This window comes from Bos indicus, chromosome 24, assembly GCF_029378745.1.
Source record: "Bos indicus isolate NIAB-ARS_2022 breed Sahiwal x Tharparkar chromosome 24, NIAB-ARS_B.indTharparkar_mat_pri_1.0, whole genome shotgun sequence".
Taxonomy (NCBI): domain Eukaryota; kingdom Metazoa; phylum Chordata; class Mammalia; order Artiodactyla; family Bovidae; genus Bos; species Bos indicus.
In genome coordinates, this window is record NC_091783.1 from 7,445,301 (window position 1) to 7,470,010 (window position 24,710).

Sequence of the window (24,710 nt, forward strand, 5' to 3'; positions counted from 1 at the left end):
CTGTAACAACAAGTACAGTTCTTCACAGTAGGAGAAACTGCATTATTAGTCTTAACAGGCAGAAAATGGTGATGTGAAGACTAACAAAAACCTCCCTGTGTTAAGTGATCATTTTCTGGCTCACTAGCAACAAATCCAATTTTGTCCACCAAAAAAACCGACCATCAATTTACAGAGATTAAGAAAACTTAATTACCAATATCCATAAAACTAGAGGCCGTGAATACAAGGAGAAAACAAACATGTTTAGCCCCCAAAACAGGAATGCTGTAAAGAAAGTACCGTTTATAATAATAACTGAAAACCAGCAAATTCTTGATAAACTAGATCAATGACTCAGTATCCAAAATGGATTATGTCTGGTGTGTCTGGAGTGTTACCCTAACATCTCCCAAACCCAAGCAGGTAAACCCACTACACTTAAAGCTTGACCTAGTGGGTCAGGCCCCATCGGCTTTCTATGAATGGTATAAAACGTTAGTTCAGCTCTCTATTATTAAAAAAAAGCAAATCAAAACTACAACGAGGTACCAGGTCATACTTCTCAGACTGGCCATCATTAAAACCTCTACAAATAACAGGTGCTAGAGAGGATGTGCGGAGAAGGCAATGGCACCCCACTCCAGTACTCTTGCCTGGAAAATCCCATGGACGGAGGAGCCTGGTAGGCTGCAGTCCACGGGGTCGCCAAGAGTCAGACACGACTGAGCAACTTCACTTTCACTTTTCACTTTCATTCATTGGAGAAGGAAATGGTAACCCACTCCAGTGTTCTTGCCTGGAGAATCCCAGGGACGGGGGAGCCTGGTGGGCTGCTGTCTTGGGGGTCGCACAGTGTCGGACATGACTGAAGTGACTTAGCAGCAGCAGCAGCAGCAGAAAGGATGCAAAGAAAAGGGAACCCTCTCCTACACCACTGGTGGGAATGCAAATTGGTACAGCCACTATGGCAAACAGTATGGAGGTTCCTTAGAAAACTAAAAATAGAATTACCATATGATCCAGCAATCCCACTCCTGGGCACATATCCAGAGAAAACTCTAATTCAAAAAGATACATGCACCCTATGTTGATAGCAGCACTATTCACAACAGCCAAGACATAGAAATAACCTAAATGTTCATCAATAGATGAATGGGTGAAGAAGATGAGGTTTATAAACACAATGGAATACTACTCAGCCATTAAAGAAGAACAAAATAACACCATCTGTGGCAACGTGAATGCAACTGGAGATTATCATACTAAGTGAAGTAAACCAGAAGTAGAAAGACAAATACCGTATGATATCACACATACATGGAATCTAAAATATGACAGAAATGAACCTATCTGTGGAACAGAAAGACTCACAGACACAGAGAACAGACCTGTGGTTGCCTGTGGGTGGAGGGTGGGCAGGCACAGACTGGGAGGCTGGAGTTGGCAGATGTCAATCGTTACATACATAACGGATAAACAAGGCCCTACTGTGTGGCACAGAGCACAGGGAACCAGTCAATATCCTCTGCCAAGCCGTAATGGAAAACTGACTCATCTGAAAAACAGATAAACCATTTCTGAATAAAATGTAAGATATTAAAATGTTAAAAACAATCGCCTGGAGTCATTTGGAGCTCTCAGGGAGGGCTATCCAAGCTTCCCCAGCAGGCCATGTTGCCTCTAAAATTTTCTAACAATGGATGGGCAGGGAGAGCTCAAGTTCAACATATAAGCACTGGAGAGACTCAAATGTGAGTCAATTGCATGTAGAGGTTTTATTCACAGCTAACTTCCATTTGCAAGTAATTCTTCATAACGTCCCAATTTTGTGACATAATTTTACTGACATTAATCAGCCTCAGTTCTGGCAGGAAACAGCTGCAGTTGCAACCCTTCTAGGTCCACCAGTTACAGACATACTAATCACTAGAAACGTGTGTGTGCAGACACAGTTAATGCAGCGAGGAACACACACAGACTCGTCCCAGGGCTGGAGGGAAAACACCCATGGCACGTGCCACATGCTGTAAGTCCAAGCTTCAGAGATGAACAAGGAGGTTAAGTCCTGAAGAGCAAGTCCAGAAGATGAAGAAAGATCCAGAACACGATGCAGAAAGGAGGCCTGACTAGGAGAGAATCTGCAGCAGGATCTGGACTGCCTGATCCTGCCCACAGGCACCCCGGTCTCCCCATATCCTGCCTGCCCTGCTGCAGGACAACGACAATCTGAACCAGCTTCTCAGCTCCCTCAGTGAAGGACAACAGGGGCTGAGGCTCCTGTCCTCACCCCGTTCCTCCCAGGCTCTCTTCACTCACCTCCCGGTGCTCTGAGAACACTGTAAACACGCTGCCACTGAGGGCCTGGGAGCTGGCTGCAAACGTCATACAACCACCCCCGCCCCCAGCTTCGGTCAAGTCTTCCCAATGTCACTGTCTCGATGAGACCTGCCCTGATCATGCCATTCAGGCTACACCACAAACCTTCTTACCCAGGACAACAGAAGTGTCTTGCTTTAACAGGCTCTCTGTTACTCTCTCCTCTTCCACTCACTGACGTGTCCCAGGCATCCAGGACTGTGGCAGGAGCCCAGGAGGTATGGTGATCAGACACCCCGCCCACCTCCACTTCCCTCTCACCTCACCTCAAGAGGTAATTCATCATCATAGGGAAAGGTTACACAGCTCCTTAACACAGTCAATAAAGTTCTACACTGTCTGGCTGTCCTGGGTGATTTCTGCTCCATTCATATTCACCATATTCTCACTCAACACAGAACTTTTTAACATACTGCTCCTTGGACCTGAACTGTTTCTGTTTTCCTTCTCCTCTTTGACTAATTCCTTTGAACCTCAGCTCATCTGTCAATTCCTCAGGGAGTATGAACTGCTCTTCCTGATTAGGTGAAATCCTCCAATTAGGGGATCTGAGGACACTGCACACCTCTCCAGCTTCGAATTTCCATCTGGGATGTATGCTTACATCTATTTGTATAATTACTTGATTAATACCTATGACCCCAGAAGGCTATAACTGACACAAAAGCAGAGACTAGTGTCCATTTTTTTCTCAGCGTGTTATCCCAGCACCCATCATGGATCTAGCCCAAAGAAGGCACGCCACAGATAACTGCTGAATAAACAACAAAGTAAAATGAGCGAGAACCCTCAAAGGAAAGGTCCACAGTGACAGACGACTTGATGCTGATGTATTCAACTGCCTCAGCAGCAGAATCAGTAACTGACTCGGATGTGCAAGTATCGTTTTTAACTCACCCTCACTAGGTCTGGCTTCCCTCGTAGCTCAGATGGTAAACAATCTGCCTACAGTGTAGGAAACCCGGGTTCGATCCCTGAGTCAGGAAGTTCCCCTGGAGAAGGAAATGGCAACCCACTCCAGTATCCCTGCCTGGAAAATCCCACGGACAGAAGAGCCTGGTGGGCTGCGGTCCATGGGGTCGAAAATAGTCAGGTACAACTGAGCGACTAACACTAACTACCAGGTCTGTGGTTCAAATGTCTCTGCTTCCCACTGTCGCATCCATTTCACAGAAAACAAGACTGATAACTACAGTAAAATTACTTGGTAATTATCCACTTGATGACAATTCCTTTTTTCAACTATAAATCCATATGCAACTTAATAATAACATTCAATAAACAAAATTCAATCCCAAACATGAGAAACTACACAAAGTTCTATCAGGCCATATGGTCTTTTATCTTTTCCTTTCATTTTCTAGGCAAAGATTACTCTGGAATTTTTAAGAGTATCTGTTTTTCTGTTTGCACTTCCAAAAATATATGCCATCTTTTTATAGGACTACCATCTGTCTCATCATGCCTAAGTAAATGTTCTGAATTAGTTTCACTGCTTTTCTAATTGTAAAATTTTGAGTTTACACATGTATTGGCTTGGCCAAAAAGTTCACTCGGGTTTTTCCATAAGCGCTCTCAAGAAAACCTGAACAAACTTTTTGGCCAACCCAAAATGTGAATAAAGGTTCACATTGAAAATGTGCATAAAGGTTCAAGGGGAAGTTTTAGATGTGAATACGCCACCCAGGCAGAAGATAATATCTTCAAATAATTTCACAGTCTCTTTTTAAAGAAATGAGTGGTGGTAGTCATGCTTGGCATTTTAACACCTAATGAAAAAACTTTTAAAAGACAACATCAAAACAACTACCTAAACCTTCAACGAACAAAACAGCTTTATTGCTGTCAATTTTTACAAGTAAGGAAACTAGAGAGATAAAATTTGCCCCAACAGATTAGATAACTTGCCTCTAGGAAAAACAGCAGATCCAGACCTTAAAGCCAGCTGCTGGCGCCAAAACACACATTTTCTCCTCTGACAGCGGCCCTGCTGGTCGTGCTAGCGCTTAAGTCAGTGGTTCCCAAACTTTCGGGTCTCGGGACCTCTCTGCCCTCTTAAACATAACTGAAGATTACAAAAAGCTCTTGTCTATGTAGATTATACAGAAATCATTTCTTAATAGTCAGTTGCTCTGGGAAATATGAAAGCTTTTTTTTAAACCCTATTACATTAGAAATTAAAACTGAGATTTAAAAATATTAATTCATTTAAAATGACAATGTACTCATTACACGATAACATAAACCACTTTTCAAGAAAAATAGATACGTTTTCCCAAAGAACTAAAATTCAGAGAGAAGAGGCACTGTTTTACATGATTGTAAATCTTTTCCCATCCGACTATATTAAGACAACTGGACTCTCATCGGTGTTTGCACTGAATGTGTTACAATATGTTGTCTTAAAGTAGAAGAAGAAAACCCAACCTCTGATAGAAGCAGAACTGGAAAAGGCAGGGTACTTTAATAACCTTCCGTGTAACTGTGGGTGGTCTTCTTGCGCTAACAGAACAAAGTCAAGGGATAGTTTCTTAAAAGTCAGTATTGCTGAGAAAACAACAGAATGGGAAAGACTAGGGATCTCTTCAAGAAAATCAGAGATACCAAAGGAACATTTCATGCAAAGATGGGCTCGATAAAGGACAGAAATGGTATGGACCTAACAGAAGCAGAAGATATTAAGAAGAGATGGCAAGAATACACAGAAGAACTGTACAAAAAAGATCTTCACAACCCAGATAATCACGATGGTGTGATCACTGACCTAGAGCCAGACATACTGGAATGTGAAGTCAAGTGGGCCTTAGAAAGCATCACTACAAACAAAGCTAGTGGAGGTGATGGAATTCCAGTTGAGCTATTCCAAATCCTCAAAGATGATGCTGTGAATGTGCTGCACTCAATATGCCAGCAAATTTGGAAAACTCAGCAGTGGCCACAGGACTGGAAAAGGTCAGTTTTCATTCCAATCCCAAAGAAAGGCAATGCCAAACAATGCTCAAACTACCGCACAACTGCACTCATCTCACACGCTAGTAAGGTAATGCTCAAAATTCTCCAAGCCAGGCTTCAGCAATATGTGAACTGTGAACTTCCTGATGTTCAAGCTGGTTTTAGAAAAGGCAGAGGAACCAGAGATCAAATTGCCAACATCCGCTGGATCATGGAAAAAGCAAGAGAGTTCCAGAAAAGCATCTATTTCTGCTTTATGGACTATGCCAAAGCCTTTGACTGTGTGGATCACAATAAACTTTGGAAAATTCTGAAAGAGATGGGAATACCAGACCACCTGATCTGCCTCTTGAGAAATTTGTATGCAGGTCAGGAAGCAACAGTTAGAACTGGACATGGAACAACAGACTGGTTCCAAATAGGAAAAGGAGTTCGTCAAGGCTGTATATTGTCACCCTGCTTATTTAACTTCTATGCAGAGTACATCATGAGAAACGCGCTACTGGAAGAAACACAAGCTGGAATCAAGATTGCCAGGAGAAATATCAATCACCTCAGATATGCAGATGACACCACCCTTATGGCAGAAAGTGAAGAGGATCTAAAAAGCCTCTTGATGAAAGTGAAAGTGGAGAGTGAAAAAGTTGGCTTAAAGCTCAACATTCAGAAAACGAAGATCATGGCATCCGGTCCCATCACTTCACGGGAAATAGATGGGGAAACAGTGGAAACAGTGTCAGACTTTATTTTTCTGGGCTCCAAAATCAGTGCAGATGGTGACTGCAGCCATGAATTAAAAGACGCCTACTCCTTGGAAGGAAAGTTATGACCAACCTAGATAGCATATTCAAAAGCAGAGACATTACTTTGCCAACAAAGGTCCGTCTAGTCAAGGCTATGGTTTTTCCTGTGGTCATGTATGGATGTGAGAGTTGGACTGTGAAGAAGGCTGAGCGCCGAAGAATTGATGCTTTTGAACTGTGGTGTTGGAAAAGACTCTTGAGAGTCCCTTGGACTGCAAGGAGATACAACCAGTCCATTCTGAAGATCAGCCTTGGGATTTCTTTGGAAGGAATGATGCTAAAGCTGAAACTCCAGTACTTTGGCCACCTCACGCGAAGAGTTGACTCATAGGAAAAGACTCTGATGCTGGGAGGGATTGGGGGCAGGGGAGAGACAGGAAGGAGAAGGGGACGACAGAGGACGAGATGGCTGGATGGCATCACTGACTTGATGGACGTGAGTCTGAGTAAACTCCGGGAGCTGGTGATGGACAGGGAGGCCTGGCGTACTGCGACTCACGGGGTCGCAAAGAGTCGGACACGACTGAGTGACTGATCTGATCTGATCTGATTGCTGAGAAATCTACAGCCATATCACTTTTTTTACTCTATTACATTTAAATCTTTTGGTCTAGGTTATACTTTGAATGACTCTTTTATACATTCCTGAGTTTTTAACATCATGTATTAGTTATTTCATCATACAATATGAAAAAATTACTATCACCACTGATCTCATAAGCAAAGTCTTTAAGTATTGTGAAGCTGCGAAGCCAAGAGTGGTAGGTAGAAGAAGTTTTGCAGTTGATTTTTGCTTGAAAGCTTGAATTTAACGTGGGCAACAACACTGTCAGTGAAGTGAAAGGCTGTACTTTAACCATTTATGAGAAACCGTCTACTAAACACTCAAGATGATTAAGCATATCTGTCGATTGTTCTTTTAGGTAAAAGCAGTGCATCATGACAAAGCAGCTAGTTAAGTCAATTGCTCACACAAGGCTTCCCTGTGGACGCCTTCTTTAGTATGTGGTAAAAGTGCTTTCTACACACTTCCAATTCATCATAAGCATTTTAAAAAGATGTGTATTCAGGGTCAAAATTTGATAAAATTAATAATTTTTATAGCTACATCAATGACATTCTTAAATGTAACTGGAATCTTCTTACAAGTGCTTGGAGGTGAAGAACATATGGCCATCATGAAAGTTTAATACTATCACAGTTGGTGCCCCAGCCTTGTTTGTGAACAGGCACCATCATTTTTATTCACGGCACTTTTGCACCCTCAGCAGAAATGGCAGAAACAGTGGAAAAGGCAAATAATGTTTTAGCATTATGATGAAAGGAGATCCACAGACCATATTTTGAGGATTGATAAGTTAAAACTATCTGTGAAGACAGTTTAAAAGAGAAAGACTTTAAATGTAGGCAAAGCATCCACATAAAAAGTCAGCAAGACAGGAGGCTGGTTCACCGTTGTAAATCTCTCTCTGCAGGTCAACACCCAGCCAGTCTTCCCGCATGCTATGGCTCATGCCCGTCCAGGTCAGTGCCCTGGATCCCACTCCCTGCTCCTGAACCTGTCAGCTCGCTACCTGTCATCACCTTTATCTAAAACAAGGGAAAATAAACACCAGATACTAAAGCCTTTCCATGAAGGGAGAATCAGAAATGAGAGAAAGGAACAGACCAATAAAAAAGAAAAGAAGGGTAATGGCCAATGTAAATGAGATGCCACGGAATTTAGGGCCCAGTGCTTGTTGCAACAGTAAATATGAAGGGGATACACCCAACTATAAGAAGAAAACGACTTTCAGAGCTGGTTTTTAAAACTCCAGTCGTATGTTATATTTTTAACCAGTTGCATTATATCTGCTCATTTACTGCTTTACATCGCGAGCACCATCACTTGGTCACTAGTTGGACCCCAATACCTGAAAAACCTCCTGGGCACTGCTGACATTCATCCAAACTTTGCTAAACTTAAGATTCTTTTTTTTTTTAAGTTCTTTTTATTAAAAAAAAAAAAAGTTAATTGATTTGTAAACACTAAATAAATGCAGACAGCTAAAATTTTTTTCTGTGGAATTAGATGTAAACAAAACCACTCTAAAGAACTATGAAAACAGTACCTTAAAAAAAAAGAAAAAAAAAATCTAGGCCTTCGTATGAAGACTGCTTTGCAAATGTGATTAACTTCTAATTTTACTTAAAAGTTAAGTGCCAAACTGGAAAATCATAGATGACGCATTATGTAAAGCCAGAGATGACATAATTCAAACCAACTTTAGTCACTGAATATTTAAAGAAAGACATTGGTCCTACACTTGGAAACAAAGAGTGCATATTTACTTCTTTTAATTTAAAATAAAATGTTCAAAAGTACAAGAGTACATACTTTCATGCAGTTTTTCAATGAACTAGTAAATATCAATACTAATTATTTTCAGAAAAGATCCTCTAACAGAAAAGAACTTTTGAAAAAAGGCATATGGTAATAACAACTGACTGTGAGAATCAGGAAAAAGGGGAAAATGGATTTACACAAAATAGAAATGCAAAGAGCTGCTGCTGCTGCTGCTGCTGCTAAGTCGCTTCAGTCGTGTCGGACTCTGTGCGACCCCATAGACGGCAGCCCACCAGGCTCCCCCGTCCCTGGGATTCTCCAGGCAAGAACACTGGAGTGGGTTGCCATTTCCTTCTCCAATGTGTGAAAGTGAAGTCACTCAGTCGTGTTAGACTCTTAGCGGACCCATGGACTGCAGCCCACCAGGCTCCTCCGTCCATGGGATTCTCCAGGCAAGAGTACTGGAGTAGGTTGCCATTGCCTTCTCCGAATGGAAAGAGCAGTTAACAATAAATCTATAAGAAATCAAAATATGTAAAAGTATGTGGAGATGCTATGAAAATTAAGCTGAAACTCAGATGAAATGGAAAATTTTATGGCTAATATATATTATTACACCAAAATTCTATCAGAGGAGGCAGGAACCCAAAAGAGGCTGACAGCTGTCAAAGAACTTGAGAAAGTACCCATGAACTACCAAGGCCTTCTCTTCCCCTGAGGAGAAAAAGTGACAAGTCACTGAAGACATACGTCCAGTATTCCAATACTAACCCACGTCCAATACTCACTCAACTACTTCAGGGCAGAGAGGGAAAAGAATGGCTCCCAAATTTATTTTTGAAGTCAAAAGAACATTGATACCACAACTGGACGAAGACAACAAATTAAAAAAAAAAAAAACACCAAATCTAACTTATGAATACCAAAATAGAACTCTTAAATATCAGCAAACATTGAGAGTGGTGGGGGGAACAACTCAGTAAGATACATCCGAGGTTTGCTGGTATGACTGTGTATTTGTAAATCTACTAACTTAATCTACCATAGATCAAGAAAAAATATGATCACAGCTGTAAATAACAAGAAAGATTTGAAAAAAATAACATTAATTCTTGATTTGCCTCAAAAGTAGTCTTTGCAGAATAGAAACAGATGGACATTTAACACAATAACTATAACAAAATTATGAACCATAATGAATAAATGCTGACAGGCGACAACAAGGACGCCAATTATCAATACAATTAATTAGCATTATTTTAACTGAGTAGCCAGTTAATCTGTCAACAGTAAGAAGCATAAATATTGGAAAGGAGGAAACAAGTTTTCATTATTTACAAATGACATGATTGAATGAATACTTGGAAACACAACAGATGCAGCTGAAAAACTACTGGGGGGGAAGAAAATTCAGTCAAGTAACTACTTAAAAAATGTACACATAAAAATCACTAGTAATTCTATATTTTTTAAAAAGCTGATAAGAAAATATAATAAAAGACTAGATTCTACTTATAATGGTTTTTAAAAGATGGAGGGTCAGGATGGGGAACACATGTACACCCATGGGAAAAAAAAAAAGATGAAATTAATTTTTTAAATGTCCCAAACTTTATGAAAAAAATTCTCAAACTCCTCAGAAGGGAGCATAAAAGACCTAAAGACACATTATGTTCTTCAATAAAACAGTTAAATCCTGTCAAAATACTAGGTTCAAGACCCCATGAAAACATCAATGATGTTTTTGCAAGAAACCTGACAAGATGATGTTGAGCTCAGACGCACAAATGATGAAAAGAGAACCAAGACAGATACTACAGGACAAATGAAAGGGATGAGCTGCACAGGATCACCATGCACTGCCGGGGCTCAGACCCGAAGGAGGACTGCAAAGTCAAGAGACAGACATGGCACATGGAAGGAGTCTGTGACGAGGAAGACAGCTTGAACTACTGGACGGAAGGCAGGTTACTAAGGAAGCGATGAGAGAAGGCTGGAAAACCACTTGAGCATGGTGGGGAAAGCAAGACTTTGACTTCATTCCTTATGCAACTATAAATTTCAGAAGGATCAGATTTGCAAACAAAATAGATAAATGAATGAAAGTTGAAAGAATCCTTAAAAAACTTAAGATGGCAAGTTTCTATGCATAACATAAAACCTTGACTCCATAAAGGAAAAGATAAACAAACATTAACAATGAAAATGTACGGCACAAATAAACCCAAAAAACAAGCTGGAGGAAAACTGCGAACACATATGTTGCTGTCGTTTAGTCTCTAAGTCATACCTGACTTTTTTGTGACCTCCGTGGACTGAAGGCCACCAGGCTCCTCTGTCCATGGGATTTCCCAGGCAAGAATACTGGAGTGGGTTGCCATTCCCTTCTCCAGGGGATCTTCCTGACCCAGGGATCAAACTTGAGTTGGCAGGCAGGTTTTTTGGTTTTTTTCTTTATAAAACACGCTGAGCTATCAGAGAAGCCTGTAAACACACATGACCAAGGATGAATTTCTGTCACATAGACCATGCTCTTAGCAATCAGCAAGAGAAAGGTATACAGTTCTAGAAGCAAATGAGCAAAATATAAATGAAAATGAAAAACTGACACAGAAAGGACCGAAGGAAAGTAAAAAAAACAAGCAAGAGAGAAATCAAGCAAGCAAGAGAAGGAGACAAATTCAAGTGGCCAGTTAACATCCTAGAAGATTCTCAACTCATCTACCACAAAGACATTAAACGAATTTGGGCAAGATGGAACTCTACTGATACACTGAGACTGTGGTGGTAGCTACATGACTGAATGTATTTGTATAAACTCAACAGATTGTACACTATAAAGGATGAGTTTCACTGAATGTAAACTATTAAAGAGATGGGAATACCAGACCACCTTACCTGCCTCCTGAGAAATCTTTATGCAGGTCAAGAAGCAACAGTTAGAAATGGACGTGGAACAACGGACTGGTTCCAAATCAGAAAAGGAGTATGTCAAGGCTACATCTTGACACCCTGCTTATTTAACTTATAATGCAGAGTACATCATGCGAAATACTGGGCTGGATGAAGCACAAGCTGAAATCAAGACTGCCGGGAGAAATATCAATAACCTCAGATAGGCAGATGATGCCACCCTTATGGCAGAAAGTGAACAAGAACTAAAGAGCCTCTTGATGAAAGTAAAAGAGGAGAGTGAAAAAGCTGGCTTAAAACTCAACATTCAAAAAACGAAGATCACAGCATCCAGTCCCATCACTTCATGGCAAATAAGATGGGGAAACAGTAAGAGACTTTATTTTCTTGGGCTCCAAAATCACTGCAGATGGTGACTGCAGCCATGAAATTAAAAGACGCTTGGCTCCTTGAAAGAAAAGCTATGACCAACCTAGACAGGATATTAAAAAGCAAAGACATTACTTTGCCAACAAAGGTCCATTTAGTCAAGGCTATGGTTTTTCCAGTAGTCATGTATGGATGTAAGAGTTGGACTACGAAGAAAGCTGAGCGTAGAAGAATTGATTCTTTTGAACTGTGGTGCTAGAGACGACTCTTGAGAGTTCTTGGACAGCAAGGAGAAAAACCAGTCAGTCCTAAAAGAAATCAGTCCTGAATATGCATTGGAAGGACAGATGCTGAAGCTCCAATACTTTGGCCACCTGATGCGAAGAACTGACTCATTTAAAAAGACCCTGATGCTGGGAAAGACTGAGGGCAGGAGTAGAAGGGGATGACTGAGGATGAGATGGTTGGATGGCATTACCAACTCGATGGACATGAGTTTGAGCAAGCTCTGGGAGTTGGTGATGGACAGGGAAGCCTGGCGTGCTGCAGTCCATAGGGTCGCAGAGTCAGACTGATTGAAACTATATGTTAACTTTAAAAATTCACTAACAAGAAAATTCAAAACAAAACAAGATAATATCCTTCACTGGTGAGTTTGAAAAAACTAAATCAAAAACAACGCTGGCAAGGGTATGGGGAACTGCTGCTGCTAAGTCACTTCAATCGTGTCCGATTCTGTGCGACCCCATAGACGGCAACCTACCAGGCTCCCCCACCCCTGGGATTCTCCAGGCAAGAATGCTGGAGTGGGTTGCCATTTCCTTCTCCAATGCATGAAAGTGAAAAGTGAAAGTGAAGTCGCTCAGTCGTGTCTGACTCTTCGAGACCCCATGGACTGCAGCCTACCAGGCTCCTCCGCCCATGGGGTTTTCCAGGCAAGAGTACTAGAGTGGGGTGCCATTGCCTTCTCCATGGGGAACTAGCCCTGACCATTAACTAACTGCTCAAGTGTACACTGGTACAACTTGTGGAGGATTACTTGAAAATATTTATCAAAATTTTAGAATTCACATATGCTTGAGCCAAGTAATTATGTTATTAGGAATTTGTCTTTTAGATATATACACATGCCAAAAACAGGGACATATGGAAAATGATGTGCTGAAGAGAATTAAAAAAAAAAAGAAACAACAGAAACTAATACTACTTAATCATTTACCTATTAATGACCTACACGTGGGCGTGCTTAGTCGCTTCAGTCATGTCTGACTCTCTGTGACCCCATGAACCATGGCCTGCCAGGCTCCTGTGTCCATGGGATTCTTCAAGTGAGAATACTGGAGTGGGTTTCCATTTCCATCTCCAATGACCTACTATTAGCAAATATAGGCCACATATTGGCCTACTATGTGCCAAGCCTTGGAATATACTGCGTCTCATTTAATCCTCATAACCCAGCGAGTTTAGTTCTAGGCATAAGGAGTACCGAGTCTGACACAGCAGGAAGCACTCACCTGGAGCGAGACTGCTCCGGGTCATCTGCATCCCAGCTCCAGCTTCATCAGCTGTGTCATCTTAGAGGTATTGGTGCCCATCACACAAGTTAGCGGTGAGGTTTCAAAGTGCTCATAAATGTGATGTCCTTAAAAATGCCGCCCACAGATTAAGCTATACAGGTGCTTGAGGCTAAAGGCAGCAAGAATAAAAGTAACACCCGCTCTGTACGAGTGGGGAAGCTGAGGCAGAAATCACAGCACTGGCCTCTAATCACACCCTGATTCTGCAGGATGATCCGCTTAATCTAAACTTCGCGAGACTTCTGCTGCATAATGCATTCTGGTCAAAATGTAGAATGGATCTGGATATCAGGGAGCAACAGTGAAAACACATGCCAAAAGCTAGTGAACTAGTTCAGTAAGTTACAGTCCATCCACATGATGGGGTATTATATGCATAAAGAAAGGGGTCCAGGAGACACTGGAAAAGGCAAGCTACAAAAGAAAAGGCAAATATGATCCCATGTGTGTATTTATATGGCTAAATATATACAGTAAAACTCTCCAGGTTATCAGTGACCACACATCCAGGCAGAGGACATGGGATCAGGAAGCCACACCTGCAAGGAGACATACGTTTCCCACAGAGGACCTTGCGATGACCACTGAGCAGGTTTTACTTTACACAGAGCCACCACCACTCCCTCCTCCCCACGGGCTAGGTAAACAAGTGTTTGTCTGTGTGTTTTCGCCACCTGGGATCACAAAAGCAGGACGCTGATGCCCTCGGGGTCAAAGGTCTCAACAGCTTTCCTGAATCACCCATCTCTGTGGACCCTCTTGAACTGCTTCCAATCCTCCCCAGCTTCCAAACTCCTGATGCACCTGCCCCCCCACCCCAGGCCTGGCCTGGTCTTGCCCCCGGTACCTCACTCTCTCATTTCAGTCTTCCGCTTCCCACTGAGACTCACCCAGGGCTCCGCTCCTATAAACACCCGACCGAGGAAAGCCCTGGCGCCTAACAACCCCAGGACCTGAGCTCACCCCAGACAAGGCGTCCTCACCACTCACTACTGTTTCTGTAAGCTCCTTAACTGCGCTCACCTCTTTGCCTCCCTCTCCTACGGTATTATCACTCCAGCTCACACACGTGTCTTCACACTGATAAAACACTGCACTCCTCCACCAGTGTGAGGAGAGAGCTGCAAACCAGAGTTGAAAGATAAAGTCCTGACCCTCCAGGGCCTTCGATCCTAGTGCAGAATGTAAGTAAGCAAACATGTACAAAAGGGTTGTAAAAGACACACATTTACAGCCCAAATGACACGCTCATCCTTGAGAGGAGAGACCTTGCTCACTCCAGGAGGCAGAGGCTTCTTGTCACCCACTGCGATCACTTCTGCTGGTAGACTTACTTCCACCGCCACTACAACCACCAACCCCAGGGGGATTACTGTGCATAAAAAAATGCACACTAATCTTCCTGAATCGTCACAATAACCCTATTTTCAAGGTTCCAGCTTTACTTCTATTTTATAGAAGAGTAAACTAAACCTTAGAATGTTTAACAGTTGTCCTGAAGTTGCAAAGGAATTTGCCAAGCGACAGACACAAGAGCAGACCGTTGCCGGTTTCCGATGACATGTCATTTTATCTGACTGCGTTAACACTGTATGGAGCTGGGAGGACAAAGCCTTGTGGTTCTGAGCAAGACTCTGCAGTCACCACTGCCTAATGACCCTGGGCACTATGCCTCAGTTTCCTCATCTGAAAATGAGAATTTAAAAGTATGTACCAAGGGGGATCCACTTCTGGCATGATGGAAAGGGAGACTGACAAATCTTCTCTGTAAAAAGCAGAGAAAAACTCTACAAAATCTATAAAGTTTTTCCTCTGTAAAAACTATAAAGCTGGGCAAAACTGTCAACAGCAACCATTTCAGCACTTTAGAGATAAACTAACTGCGTACAACTGAGAACTTATTCATAAAAACCACTAAGCATTGGGACTTCATGAAAATTAAAAATTTCCGTGCTCCAAAATGCATCATTAAGAGAAAAGAGAAGCTACAGATTGGGAGGAAATATTTGCTTACTGTGTGTTTGATAAAGGATTTGTAGCCACAACAAATATATAAAGAACTCTTAAAACTGAATGATAAAACCACCTGTTCTTAAGTGGGCAAAAGATTTAAATAAGACCTTTTACCAAAGACATACAACTGGCTAGTAAGCACATGAAAAGGTGCTTGACACTACTGGTGGTGAGGAAAATGTAAATGAAAACCTCAATGAGGGACCACACCCACCCCAAGACGGGCAAGACCTAGAGTCAGCAAGAAGGGAGACAAAGTGGAACCCTCCCACATTGCTGGTGGCAACGTAAAATGGGCTGGCTTTTAAACATTCTTCTTTTTCTCCTTATTATATGGAAAATGATTAAAATGCATAACTAGATGTGCACACCACAAAGACTTATGACAAGGCGGGTGCGTTTCAGACCCCTAGGAATCACCCCGTGTCCGTTTACACAGATCATCTCCTTTCTTTTTTCTACACTGTATAGCACTTGTGTCTTGACTTTCTCCTCTTCTTGTGGTGTCCTGAGGAGCTGAAGTTTCTCAACGTATTTCAGTCGAATCTGTAAGTTTTCTTTTATTGTCCGCTGCTCCTATTGTCTTAAGAAACACTTTCAACACAGAAAGCATGGTATCTCCTGTTATTTCCTATAGAAAAGTATTAAAGGGTTTGCCTCTCACAGGTAAGTCCTTGGTTAATACTTGGTTAGTACTGACTCATGTGTGAGGAAGGGATTAATTCGCATTTTTGCACAGGGATAACCAATTGGCTCGACATATTCAGAGAAAAATATTGACCCTCTAAGAATCCAAAGAAATGCAAATTAAAATAGCAGTGATCTTTCACAAGCCAAATCAGCAAAGATTCTTCTAAATAATGATATTCATTAGTTGAAAACATCTTAATATAGTTGTAAAACATCACTTGGATATATGCAACTCTTAAAAACATACTCTTTGACCCAATAATGCTATTTTTATAAATCCTGAATATGAAAACAAAGCATAATAACATCCTCTGCATTTATAATGTAGTGAAAAGATAAATTTAAATTTTAAAAATCAGAAACATTCTAATTTCCAACATTATGAGAACTGTAAACAAAATTCTTGCACATCTACACAATGGAACTTTAGGGAAACACTAAAACTGATATTTATACAGAGTTATAAATAACATGGGGGAAAAGTTCATATTGTTCATTTGTTATGTGCAAAAACACAGGAAATGAAATCTTATGTAAAGTGTGGCCTCAATTATGTAGAAAGAATAGGGAGGAAAATCAGACCAGAAAGAAATACAACATAACTGTCAACTGGATCACAGAAGACTTTGTAAGTATTATTTCCAGTACCTTATTTTCAAAATATTCTACAAAAAACATGGAGTGTTTTCTTCAGAACAAGGTCTGTAGGCTTGTTTGTTGGTAAGGCACTGTTTAGAAGGGGATGGCTGAGTAAATCCATCAAGTCAAAGCAGAGTGCAAAGCCTTTCCTCGCTTTTCAGGCACAGCATGACCACCAAACAAAAAAGCAGGTCAACAGGTAAAAACACTTATTATTTTTGCTGTATTAAGAACCTATACAGCCTCCTCCTTCTCCTCAGTCCACTTAAAATAACTTTTTGCCAATCTGACATTACATTTTATTTAGTGTATATGTAGTCTGGACTGAAATATTCAAAGTTTAAACGTTAAGAGTAATAACCCCACCAGCTCTTCAGTGGCTTGTATTCCACGGTTAATCACCGTCATTCCATAGAACATTCCTTCAATTCCCTTTCCCCATTCTCACTCGGAAAAACTCTCCTGGCGGAACCACAACCCTGGGGACACCGACTCTGCCTGCACCCTCCCCGGGAACGTGGCTGGAGAAACACCAGCCGTCTGGCTGGTCTCAGTCTGCAGTCGTCTCCGCGAGCCGCAGGGGCAGCCTGAACGCAGCCTGGAAGTCACGTTCCATCCCCTGGTCCACTGAGCTCTCCCCTTCCTCGCCGAGCACGTCTTGTCTTCCCTCAGACCTCCTACATCTCCCCTACCTTCAATCTCAGCTGAAGGCCGGGCTCCCTACTTACCGGAGACAATCGAGACCTTCAGAAGCAAACGTGACACCGCAGCGCCGCGGCAGCCCACGCCCACCCGGCTACCATAAACCCACCGACCTTTCCACGGGCCGCTCCGCTTGTGCGCCCGTCTCCTCCACCTGCCAACGAGTCCCCTCTGCTGGGTCACTCCTCAAAGATACAAACCAACCTCCCCCACCCCCACCTATGCTTCTCTCCCTTACAGCCTAACACCTTGGGGGAACCACGCGTATATGTGAGGACCCCCTTGCCCCCATTTTTCTTAAACTCCCACCGGAGACCTTCTCCCCCGCGGTTACGGGGACCGCTCTTGCCAAGGTCACTAAGGCTGGATGTGCTGCGCTGCGCTGACCTCCCGCGGACCAGCAGCGCCCCCAGGCACGCTCGGCCAGGCACTCAGACTCCAGTCACTTCTCCTCCGTCCGCACTCACGTCCCTCATTCTCACGCAGGAGATAACACTGACGTGCAGCCCCCTCCCGAACCGTACCTCTTTGCAGTCCAGTTCCAGCCAGTTCCTCTCTGGATTCTGCCGCTGCGCTGTCTTATGGATACCTGAGACTCAAGCTCTTTCAAAATGAAAATCTGGATTTTTTTTTCCTCCCCATCCCAGCCCTAAACCTGCTCAAGCTGCACTCTTTCCCACTTTCATTCATGGCTACTCCATTATTCCAGCTGCTCAGATCAAAACCTTCAGCACCATCCAGGGCTCTCCTCTTTCTCTCACTCCACATCCAATCTCAATCCCTATCTTCAAACCATAGGCAGAGCCCTCTCACCTGTGGGTCCAATCAACACACTGGCCATCGGCATCCCTGCCGCAGCCTCCTCACTGCTTTCCTGCTCCATCTCCACCCCCCACCCCCACATCTTCTCTCAATATGGCACAGGTGCTCAGGGAACTGGCAACAGATGCCTGTTACTATCCTGAGTAATAAAGTCCTTTATCTCTGACCCAGGAGTCTCATGTCTTCTGGCAGCAGCAATGGAAATGTTTTTGGTTAACTTGGTAGCTTGCAAGTAGCATAAAATCTCTGACTTACTAAATAAGTGAAATGTAGTAAACGTAATAGAATCGCTTTGACTTCTTTTAGAGTCTCTGATCTTTGCACAATAAGCTTTTAGAAGTCATATGAATATTTGCATGGCTATAAAGGTAGATAAGTGGGTTTCCCAGGTGGCTCAGTGGAAAACAATCACCGCTAACAGAGGAGATGGGGGTTCAATCCCTGGGTCCGGAACATCCCCTGGAGAAGGAAATGGCAATGCACTCCAGTATTCTTGCCCGGAGAATCCCATGGATAGAGGAGCCTGGCAGGCTACCGTCCATGGAGTTGCAGAGTCAGATACAATTGAGCACGCACACACTGTGTTGACTTAAGTCGCTCAGCGATATCGGACAATCAAGTTAAGACGAATGGACTTAAGGTGCCATATAATTTAAAATTAAGAATGATGTTTATGAGTACAACAAAAGCTCTAATAAATTTTCAAGTTCCAACTCCCACTTTGTGGGCTAGATACAAAACCATACCACGGCACTCAGTTTTCTGTGTGACACAGCGAATCTCCAGAGTCTCAAATTCCCCATATAAAATGAAGACGCTGATCTCTAAAACACATGAAGCTCTAAAATTATCTGATTCAATGAGAACAAAAATATGCAGAGACTTAGAAATTTAACCTGTAGAGAACTTTTATGTGAGCATTTCTAAATACATTTTCCTATTACTGTGTCCAAAACATTCCTATTAAATTGAATATAGAAAAAGTCATAAATTCAGTCATTTAAACCATCAGTGGAGCTAGTTTATAAGATTTGATTACTGAAATAAACTCGCTCCTCGATTTTTTAACTGAGATTTTAACACGTTGGATTTGAAAAGTGTGTGCGCGCTAAGTTGCTCAGTTGTGTCCAACTCTTAGCAACCCCATGGATTGTAGCCTGCCAAGCTTCTCTGTCCATGGCATTTTCCAGGCAAGAATACTGGAGTGGGTTGCCATTTCCTATTCCAGGGGATCTTCAGAACCCAAGGATTAAACCCATATCTCCTGCACTGACAGGCAGATTCTTTACCACTGCACCACCAGTTACCCATTAAAAAGTAGTATACCTATTACCAATTCATTACTGTCTCTATGTATATGCAGGCTAATTTTTAAATTATTTATTTTTATCATTTATTTTCAAATTAATGATATACCATTTATTTTTAAACTGTTTATGGCGCTGATTCTCCGTTGCTGCTCGGGCTTTCTCGCTAGCTGAGGACAGGGCTCCTCCCAGCTGTGGTGTGTGGGCCTCTCGCTGTGGTGGTGTCTCCTGTCGCTCTACAGCACAAGCTCAGGAGCTGGGGCGCGTGGGCTTAACTGCTCCACGGCACGTGGGATCTTCCCGAACCAGGGATCGAGCCTGTGTCCTGCACTGGAAGGCAGATTCTTTACAACTGAGCCACCAGAGGAGGCTGATCATTTTCTAAATGTTTACACCTTTCCAGGCACTTACCAATGTTTTAGCTAAAAAACAGCAACTTCCCAAATACTCTCACCACTTTCACTGCCTACAAGGAAGTATTAAACTACTGGTTAAACTACCAAGTAGGTAAGATCCTTTGAGAATTTTTGACCAACTGTTGACAATTAAGCAGGGCCCAAGTATCTGTCTGTCATTTACTTTTATTCAGGGGCAGGGGTGCTGTACCAAACAGTGTAATGATGAAGTTCTTTCACTACTTTTCCTTCTTCAAGATTTGTTTATACACAAGGTCTCTTAAATATACTGAACTACTAAAGCAAAAATTTTTAACTCCTAGTGGCAACATGCACATAAAAGTAACTGAAAAGTAAAGCAACTGCTTTGACTGCTTTCAGCCCTTAGGTCTTAAGACAAAGCTCCAATTTAAAAGGCAATTTGTCAATTATGTGTGCAAATTATCTGTGCAAATGCTTTTGCACAGAACATTTAAGTTTTTCATTTGATTTGCATTAAAGTATAAGAGTTTTAGCTGTAACAATCTTTTCCTCATTTTATGTAAGTACACACAAATAAAGAATAGCACATTTGGGATACAAAAAGTAATCCATGTAAGATTTACTAGATGTATATTAAGAGTGAATGCAAACTTGATTCATTGATAATTAGCAATAAAGGAGATCCCGTAGAGCAATAATTATTCAAATGAATGATACAGCCCTATTAAGCAAATATAAATATCTTACAAAATGGAAAAGGTCATACACATTGTAAAATGATAACTTAATTGTCAAAAGTAATCACTAATTCAAGGCTGCCAAACAGGGGACCTCTAATACTTTTAAAATGATGCAAGTGAAAATAATTCATGTTGCCCACTGCAGATCAGCAGGTATTTCGTAAATTAAGTTCCACAAAGTTCAGTGGTATGGGTGTGGCTTCATGACAGCACTAACTGAAAACACAATGAAAATCTTTATTTAAAGAAAAATCAGACTCGGGTTTCCCCCAAAGTAAAAGACTTTATTATTCCCTGATGCTGGCAAAACAAACACTTTGGACAAGCTTCTGATGAAACATACACTGCTTTATCACCACAAAAAAACCCACAAGGAATGTGGAATTTCCTGGCAGTCCAGTGGTTAGGACCCTGAACTTCCACTGCAGGGGGCCTTGGTTCAATCCCACCAGCCACTCAGCCAAAACATTAAAAAATTAAAAAATAAAATAAATTAAAAAAACACGAGGACAATGAAAACTGGAATGCAAACAACAGCAGATGACAACAGTGTTAACCAGCTCAGACAAATGAAAGAAAGCTGAAATTTAAGCCTGCTACAAGGGCAGGCAACAAAAACAAACCTAAGAAAAAATATCACAAATCTAAAACAAGAGTCAGATGCTAGCCATTAAAAAGTGGGAGTACAAAACATAAAACAAAAACTCTTACAGCCAAAATTAAAATTCAATAGAAGAAAAACTGAGAAAATCCACCCCCCCAAAAAAACCCCAAAATAAACCGACTTAAATATTTGAGAAAAAGCTAAAAAAAAAAAAAAATTAACACATCAATCTAGGAGACCCAACACTCAACAAAGAAGAGGTTTAATCAGGAAAAGAAAGCAAATGAACGGGGGAAAAGAAATTGTCAAAGAAAATTTTAAACTTTTCCCCAAACTGAAGAACGCAGTTTACACACTCAAAGACCATGGAATGCTCAGTACACACACCCAAGAAAATAAATAATAATCAGGCACATCATGGTGAAATTTTAAAATTTAGGTGATAATAGAAAGATATTATAAAGCTTCCAGAAAGAGAAGGAAAAAAAAAATCACGCACACACGACAGGGAAAGAGATGGCAGCTGACACAGTGGTAACACTGAAAGCGGGAAGTCAGCCTTCAACTTCAGGAGGAAACCCGCCTCCAGCGCGGCCCACTTGCACATCAACAACCCTGCCTGAGCACAGCCCTGCACCGCCCCCGCACCGCCCCCGCACCGCCATGTGACGGCTTCCGGCCAACGGACTTCCAGCAACAAGGACACGAGTCACTTCTGGGCGGGACATCTCGTGCTAACTTATCAGCGTACCTGCTGGGGTAACCTGGGGCCACCAGGTGATGCGACGGGGAACTGCAGGAAGACGCCAGGGGAGCCCCCGGCAATGGACTTGGTGAAAGAGAGCAAGAAGCATCATTTACACACTGAGGTTTCAGACATTTATCTGCCATTGCAGCATAACCTATCATGTGCCGACTAACACAGGGACCTTGTGATTCTCCAGGCAAGAACACTGGAGTGGGTTGCTGTGCCCTCCTCCCGGGGATCTTCCAGACCCAGAGACCCTGGTCTCCTGCACTGCTGGCAGATTCTTTACTGTCTGAGCCACCTAGAAAGCCTGAACACAGCCAGACAACAAATCAAATATTTAGAACACGGACATTTTCTGACATATAAGATCTCACACTCCATCACCTTTCTAGGAAGTTATGAAGATGGGCTCCATCAAATCAAGGAGGCAAACCAGGAAACAGAGACCAGGCAACGTCACCTAGAGAGAGGAGAAAGCAGCCTCTAGGTTGGCAGCTCCCGCCACTCGGCCTGTCTTCGATATTGTCCTTGCACCGACAGCCCTGCCGACTGCTGTCCCAGAGTCAGCGCAACTGTGACATCCTCCCTGAAGACACAGTCCACGTTCCCTGGCTACCAGAAGTAATACACCCTGACCCTGCATCGACAGCCAGGGAAGCTGCATTCTGAAATCTGCCAGCAACGTGGTACGTGACTCAGGCACGTTAGGTAACCACTCTTACCTGCCTCCTCGTCATCTGCATGAGGATAAGGTTATCAGAAGGTGCCCTCTAATTCGAGAAAGGCAGTAATTCTTCAAATGAATAAAAGCACTAAAATCCTAATACAATTCTTTTGTTTGGTATACGTTTATGCACTCTGACAGTCAGCGATACTTGCTAGTAATGTTATTCCCTAAATATATATACGTATATTTTTACGTTAAAAGCAATGTAAATAGACAGAAATGACTTTAATCAGAGGGACGATACCTTCTTTAAAACCAAAAACACTTTCATTATTATTATAAACATCAAAACAAAAGGAAAATCACATGAAGTGACAAGTCTACGAGTAAAAACTTCATCTTCCGTTTTTTAAGAGTATTTATTAACCCTGCTGTCCCCACCACCCAGCGTGCTGCTGATGTGGCCAGAATACCACCACATAAGAACAAGAGCAGGCAGCACCAAATGACAATCTGCAGCACCTGCTGCATACACCTTTTCCAAATAGCTCTAAAGAGTAACATTCAACTGGTTTTGCCAGAACTGTTATCTAAGAGCAGCTATATATTCCATTGCCTTCTTGGAAGAGACACTTTACAAACAAGCGGGTACATAATCTCACGCTGCCACTAAACCACTCCAGACAGACAGACGTCTCTTCACACAACCAGACTCACCTCGTGGCAGACTTCAGGATGGCATGGTGACGCCGGCAGGGGTTTTCTGACGCTCAGACGGCTTCGGCTTCCAGGCCTGCAGAGATCTGGTCTCGTCTTCTGCGTTTCTTGTTCTCTACTACGCAAGAGTCGGCTCCCCGGGACAATGGAATAGCCACCGCTCCCCAAACATAGTCTCCAAGTGTGATGTCCTTTTAATAATTTTAAGAAAACATTTCAGTGGGATGGCTGTTAAGAGTGATAACACAATATTAAAACACACAGTAGGAGAACAAGTGCCAGGGACCTTGCGGGCGGCCTTGTGCGGTATGTTCCTGCTCAAGATTTCCCACCAACCGACCACGATGACCTGGGGCCAGTTAGCCCACCACTGCTCACACTGTCAAAGTGTCAGTTGCCCAGTCGTGTCTGACTCTTTGCGACCCCATGGACTGTAGCCTCTGTCCATGGAATTCTCCAGGCAAGAATACTGGAGTGGGTTGCCATTCCTCTCTCCGTGGGATCTTCCCGACCCAGGGATCGAACCCAGGTCTCCTGCATTGCAGGCAGATTCTTTACCACCTGAGCCACTAGGGAAGCCCCACTGTAGCCATGTGTAATTCTCAAATTCTAGTAGCTGCACCAGCAGTACTTTTGTAGACTCCCATTCTCCTTCCTCTTTTATGTCCATTTTTCTCTTCTTCGTTTCACACCCTTTCCCCACAGAAGGCTTCTCCAGCAAGAAAAACGAAGTCTTATGCAGATACTGCAGGTTAATCAGAATACTTCTTTTAACTAATCACGATATAAGTGAAGTCGCTCAGTCATGTCCGACTCTTTGCAACCCCATGGACTGTAGCCTACCAGGCTCCTCCGTCCATGGAATTTTCCAGGAAAAAGTGCTGGAGTGGGTTTCCATTTCCTTCTCCAGGGGATCTTCCCAATCCAGGGATCGAACATGGGTCTCCCGCATTGCAGGAGGATGCTTTACCATCTGAGCCACCAGGGAAGCCACCAATCATGGTATAGCTTAAACTAATTATTACTATTGTGCGTGCTCAGTGGCTAAGTGGTGTCCGACTCAGTGATCCCATGGACTGAGCCCACCAGTCTCCTCCACCCATGGGATTCTCCAGGCAAGAGTACTGGAGTAGTTGCCATGCCCTTCTTCAGGGGATCTGCCCAACCCAGGGATCAAACCCAAGTCTCCTGCATTGCTGGTGGACCATCTGAGCCACCAGGGCCCCTTACATGCGTTATCTCACTTAATTTTTACACCGATGTGGAGGAAGGCACACTATTATTATTTTACAAGAAGATAAATAAGATTGTTATTTTATTTCAAAAATCACTGCCCTATAAAATCACAGGGCTGAAATTCAGGCCTCGATCTGCAGCCCTATG

The 24,710-nt window shown here is 42.6% G+C and overlaps 1 protein-coding gene across 6 annotated transcripts in view; it reads right to left on the reverse strand.

The window, feature by feature from the left end:
* SOCS6 (suppressor of cytokine signaling 6) overlaps positions 1-24,710 on the reverse strand; it is a 35,752-nt gene that overhangs the window by 6,231 nt on the left and 4,811 nt on the right. For 3 of the 6 annotated variants that reach the window (XM_070778667.1, XM_070778664.1, XM_070778665.1), the window contains exon 2: positions 23,328-23,518. The gene's annotated coding sequence lies outside the window, so the exon portion shown is untranslated. Of the gene's footprint in view, positions 1-1,370; positions 1,538-22,327; positions 22,404-23,327; positions 23,519-24,710 lie in introns of all 6 variants that reach the window. The other 3 variants (XM_070778669.1, XM_070778668.1, XM_070778670.1) reach the window with 3 other exon arrangements.